The sequence below is a fragment of the Cebus imitator genome, unplaced genomic scaffold (genome assembly GCF_001604975.1).
Source record: "Cebus imitator isolate Cc_AM_T3 unplaced genomic scaffold, Cebus_imitator-1.0 Scaffold612, whole genome shotgun sequence".
Lineage (NCBI taxonomy): Eukaryota > Metazoa > Chordata > Mammalia > Primates > Cebidae > Cebus > Cebus imitator.
Window position 1 is genome coordinate 643,469 of NW_016107927.1, and position 5,713 is coordinate 649,181.

The 5,713-nt window shown below is 40.2% G+C and overlaps 1 protein-coding gene and 1 pseudogene across 1 annotated transcript in view; both read right to left on the reverse strand.

Annotated features, from left to right (window-relative positions):
- Positions 1–5,713, reverse strand: part of BMPR1A (bone morphogenetic protein receptor type 1A) — a 175,239-nt gene that overhangs the window by 114,281 nt on the left and 55,245 nt on the right. The window lies entirely within an intron of this gene.
- LOC119469258 lies at positions 4,611–4,752 on the reverse strand (annotated as a pseudogene).

The following is a 5,713-nucleotide window of genomic DNA, read 5'->3' on the forward strand; positions in this document are numbered from 1 at the left end:
AAAAAAAAAAAAAAAAAGAAAATGGGGGAGGAATAGGGAACAAAACAACATCCTCACAGACAAATCATGCTAGAAGGCCAAAAACACAAAAGAGATTAAAATTATAACCTACTATTAATATTTCAAAATGAGCTAAAAACATTAAGAAAATTATATAAATAAAATAAAAAATTAGAAATAAAAAAATAAAAAATTTATTTGAGAAATAAAACCAAAGGAACACAAGAATGAATAAACAAAACGGCTAATGCCTTATGAGAAACTGACGGTAAGAAGGAAGATAATTCTAAAAATCAAAAAAGAAACGACGAAATAAAAGGATTCTAAAGAAAGTAACAAAAATTGTTCCGATTTTTTATATAATAGGAATCCCTGGAGAAGGCAAAAGCAAAACAACAGGCAACACTAAAAACTGTAATCCAAGAAATTTTTGCCAAAATTAAGAAAAAAGAGCTACATGTGGTGGTGCCTGTACTCTCAGCATTGTGGAAGTTGAGGGGAGAGGATCACCTGAGCCCAGGAATTAGAGGCCAGACAGGACAACACTGCAGGACACCAGAAAAAAGTTAGAGACTATGTATTTAAGGCACATATTGCATACTGGAGAATACTGAGCCAAAATAATCCACACCAAAATACAGTAAAATTGCAAGATTTTTAATGAAAAAATAAATTTGAGCATCTAGGCAAAAACATCAAGTAACTTATAAGGAAAAAACTACATTAACAACAGACTTTCCAAAAGCAACATATTATGCCAGAAAATAAAATATTCAAAGAAGGAAAATGAAAGTCAAGAATTTTATGGCCAATAGAACTAACTTTCAAGTATAAATATTACACATACTATCAACATATAAAAACTCAGAGAATATTGTTCCCAGGAGCCCTTCTAGAGAAATCTACTAGAAAATGGGTTTCAGAGAACCAGTGTAGGTAGAGGATACTGACATAGGACTAGAGGTGAGCACAAGATAGTTACCTGTAGACTACACAGGGACGACGAGGAAGAGCGTACAAGGGCGCATAACCAGTGTGTGCTCTAATGGCGACATGACCTGGTGATATACGGAATACAACTGTACAGGGAAGTGGGGGAATGGAGAGTGCATGCAAAGAATGGTTTTGACTGGTTTCAACCCATGGTAGGTATATTAGTATTGTTGTTGTGTAACTGTCCAAGACATAATGTGTGACAAAATAAATGAGTAATTATCAAATATTCTACCATACTTATGTCCTTGAAAATCAGGATTCCCAGGATAGTACCTCCTAGCACTAACCACTGAAAAGACTTAGAGATGAAGAACATCCCTACAACAGTCCTGGCTGTGGTTTTCAAATATCATTTCCCACTGAAAAAAATCCAAGGCTTCTTGGAGGTATTCCAGCTGTGAAGCAGAAATTGTAAAAGATGTTCGTGGAATGTCTCATTTTATAAGGGAGTGAGGGGACTAATGAAAGACTATTTGAGTCACTTCAGAAGAACTCAGGAGTCTACCAGAAGAGGCTCCCCTTGGCAAAAAATGAACAATTTGAACTTCAACAAGTGTAAGAATTACAATGGACTGAACCCCAATAAATGAGTTTATAACAATTCAAAAAACAAAAAGGAAAGAAAATCATCTTCAGAGAAGATAGGAAACCAATTCATTATTTTAAAAATTGTTACAAGTCCAACTATATGACATTTCTGGAAACAGCAAAACTGTGAAGACAATAAAAAGATCAGCAGTTGCCAAGGGTTAAGAGGAAACAGGCAGAGAGCACGGAGAATTTATAGAGCAGTGAAACTCTTCTGTATGATACCATAATGGTGAATGGCCATCACTCTGCACTTAATATGTGGTATGATAATGTACAACACCAAGAGTGAACCCTAATGAAACCTACAGACTTTGGGTAATAAGGACATGTCAACACAGATTCCTCAATTGGAAAAAAATGTGCCACTCTAGTGGGGGATGCTGACAGTGGGGCAGGCTATGTACGTGTGGATGGGGGGGATACGGGAACTCTTCGTACTTCTTCAATGTTGCTGTGAACCTGAAACTGCTCTAAGAAATATTCTATTTTTAAAAACTGCTAAGTAAAAGGAGAGAATCAAACATGTATCTTGTCTTTCCTATTCCCTGGAAAACTAAAAGGCATACAGCTCTTTAGGAATATGCTGGTAATCCCATTCCTAGGTACTTCACTGGTGAAATGTAACCTATATGCAAGCAAGAAATCTACGGATGAATATACAGAGCAGCTCTGTTCACCATTGCCAAAAACTGGAAACAACACAAAAGTCCTTCTAAAGGTGAACGAATAAAACGCTGGCACATCCATCCAATGGAATGATAATCAACCTCAGAAAAGGATAACACTCTTGACACATGCAACAACGTGGATGACCCACAAAAGGCATAATGCTGGTTGGCGGTATATTAGGGCACCTGGGGGCTAGTCATGGTGGCACCCACAGGGAAGGAGGGGGGAATGCATGAAGAGGAGCAAAGCTCCGGCACTACCATGGACTGCAGGCTGCCTAGTTCTTTTTCTCCCCTAGACTCTTCACTGCCTGAGGAATTTCCAGTTTTTACTGCTGCAGCAGCTGCTACCCCAGTTCCTTCTGTTGTCCTAAGCAAGAGCCCCCAGCATGGAAATGCAGCTCCCCGTCTCCCCTCAGCAGTCTGACTGTAACCTTGTTAGTGCTCTGGGAGCTGGTGGTGCAGAAGAGCTGGCAGTGACCCAGGAGTCTGGTCTAGTCCACCACAAAGAATTCACCATGACCTGCCAAGTGAAGTGTTTCATTGAGATTAGGTGTGGCCTCCCACCTGGATGGTCTTCAGAACCACAGCCCAGGCTGCACCTGGGATTCTCTACGAAATTCAGTGGGAGAGAAGATTCTGTCCCTTCACAGTTGCTCCCTGGGCGCCCTGGGTGCCCTGGACCCTTCCTGCTGCCATGTCCTCAGTGAGCACTCTGAGGAGCAGGTCTTCCACGTCAGCTACCTGGATATTGAGGAGCTGAGCCTGGGTGGACTCGGCCAATGTGTGGTCTTGAAGTTTCTCCCCACAAACTGCTTACTGGTTACAAGGGGGAAAACAGTAATTATAGAGAGAAGAAACTGGACAACGCCTTGACCATGTGATCAAAATTAACATGACCAATAACAGGTAGGACCTAGTATTCTGAGTCTGATACCCTGAGAAGGTCGCATCGTCATTTATGCAGACTTCTGGCCAGAGATGTACCACCTGAATCTAACAATGAGAAAATACTAACCCCAAAATAATAACTGGCCTCGGGTTCTTCAAAAATGTTAATGTCATGAAAGACAACAGGTAGCTAAGGAACTGCTTCAGAGTAAAGGAGATTAGAGAGGCAGGACAACCAAATGCAATATGTGATTCCAGATTGAATCCTCCCACTGGAGGGAAAAAATGCTTAAAAAAAAAAAAAACAACCCTCAGTTGACAAACAACCCCCTACTGACAAACGTAGAATATAGACTGCAGACTGAAGTGCCATCTCAATGTTAAGCTTCCTGAATTTCATAACTGAAGTATGATTACATAGTAGAATATCCATGTCCTTAGAAAATGGAAACTGAAATAGTAAGGGTAAAGGGGCATAATATATACAACCTCACTCTCAAAAATATGTGTGTGTGTGTGTGTGTACAAGTAGGAGAGAAGAAAGAAGCAGAGAATTATAATACAAATATGGGGAAATGTTAAAAATTGGTGAACATGGGTATAAGAAGTATAGGCATTCACAATGGTATTCCTGTATCTTTTCTAAGTACGAAATGATTACAAAATAATAAAAATAAAAACATAAATGAATTAAATTCATATATTTGTTTGTTTGTTTTTGTTTTGAGACAGAGTTTTGCTCTGTTGCCCAGGCTGGAGTGCAATGGCACGATCTCAGCTCACTGCAACCTCCACCTCCCAGGTTCAAGCGATTCTCCTGTCTCAGCCTCCTAAGCAGCTGGGATTGCAGGCGTGTGCCACCACACTCGGCTAAATTTGTATTTTTAGTAGAGATGAGGTTTCTCCATGTTGGTCAGGCTGGTCTCAAATTCCCAACCTCAGGTGATCCGCCTGCCTTTGCCTCCCAAAGTGCTGGGATTACAGGCGTTAGCCACCGCACCCGGCCTAAATTCATATACTGAAGTTCTAACCCCCAGTACTTCAGACCATAAATTTGCAAACAGGGTCTTTACAGAGGTAATTAAGTTAAAGTGAGTTTATCAGGGTGGGCCCTAATCCAATATGACTAGCGTCCTTATAAAAAGGAGACATCTGGATATGACACCACAGACATGGGGAGAGACAGGGATGAAACTGCCATCTGAAAACCCAAGGAACGCTTGAGGCTACCAGGAGTTAGGAAGGAGGTGAGAAGCAGATCCTTCCCTGGTCCTTCTAAAAATACACTTCCAAAAGACACCCATATTTTGGATGCCTCGATTTTGGAAGTTTAGCCTCTACAACTGGGAGACAATAAATTTCTGCTATTCTAAACTCAAAACAAACAAAAAACATGGTAAGTTTTATAGCATAAAAACACCTACAAACATGAAGCTAAAGTAAATTCCAAACTTTTTATAGATATGAGACATACTTGACCAAATAAAGGTGTTTAAAAACACAAATACTTGGGTTATCACTGGTGCTCACAAAATAAAGATTAAGGAAATCATCAGACACCAAACTTGCACTACACTTGATCTTAGCCAAAAGGCCGAGAAGCAATCCAACCTTGCACTATAAAGAAAACCGTGTGTGGCCAGCCGCGTTGGCTGACACCTGTAATCCCAACACTTTGGGAGGCAAAGGTGGGCGGATCACTTGAGGTCAGGAGTTCGAGATCAGCCTGGCAAACAATGGTGAAACCCTGTCTCTGTAAAAAACATAAAAATTAGCCAGAGCAATCAGGCAAGAAAAAGAAATAAAGGGTATTCAAATAGGAAAGGAGGAAGTCAAATTGTCTCTATTTGCAGACAACACGACTGTATATTTAGAAGACCCCATCGTCTCAGCCCAAAATCTCCTCAAACTGATACGCAACTTCAGCAAAGTCTCAGCATACAAAATCAATGCGCAAAAATCACAAGCATTCCTATACACCAATAACAGACTTAAAGAGAGCCAAATGAAGAATGAATTGCCATTCACAATTGCTACAATGAGAATAAAATACCTAGGAATACAGCTAACAAGGAACGTAAAGGACCTCTTCAAGGAGAACTACAAACCAATGCTCAATGAAATAAGAGAGGACACATACAGATGGAGAAACCATTCCACGTTCACGGTGAGGAAGAATCAATATCGTGAAAATGGCCATACTGCCCAAAGTAATTTACAGATTCAACACTATCCCCATCAAGCTACCAATGACCTTCTTCACAGAACTGGGAAAAAACACCTTAAACTTCATATGGAACCAAAAGAGAGTCTGCATACCCAAGTCAATTCTAAGCAAAAAGAACAAAGCGGGAGCCATCACACTACTGGACTTCAAACTATACTACAAGGCTACAGTAATCAAAACAGCATGGTACTGGTACCAAAACAGAGATATAGACCAATGGAACAAACAGAGGCCTCGGAGGCAACACAACATATCTACAACCATCTGATCTTTGACAAACCTGACAAAAACAAGCAATGGGGAAAGGATTCCCTGTTTAATAAATGTTGTTGGGAAAACT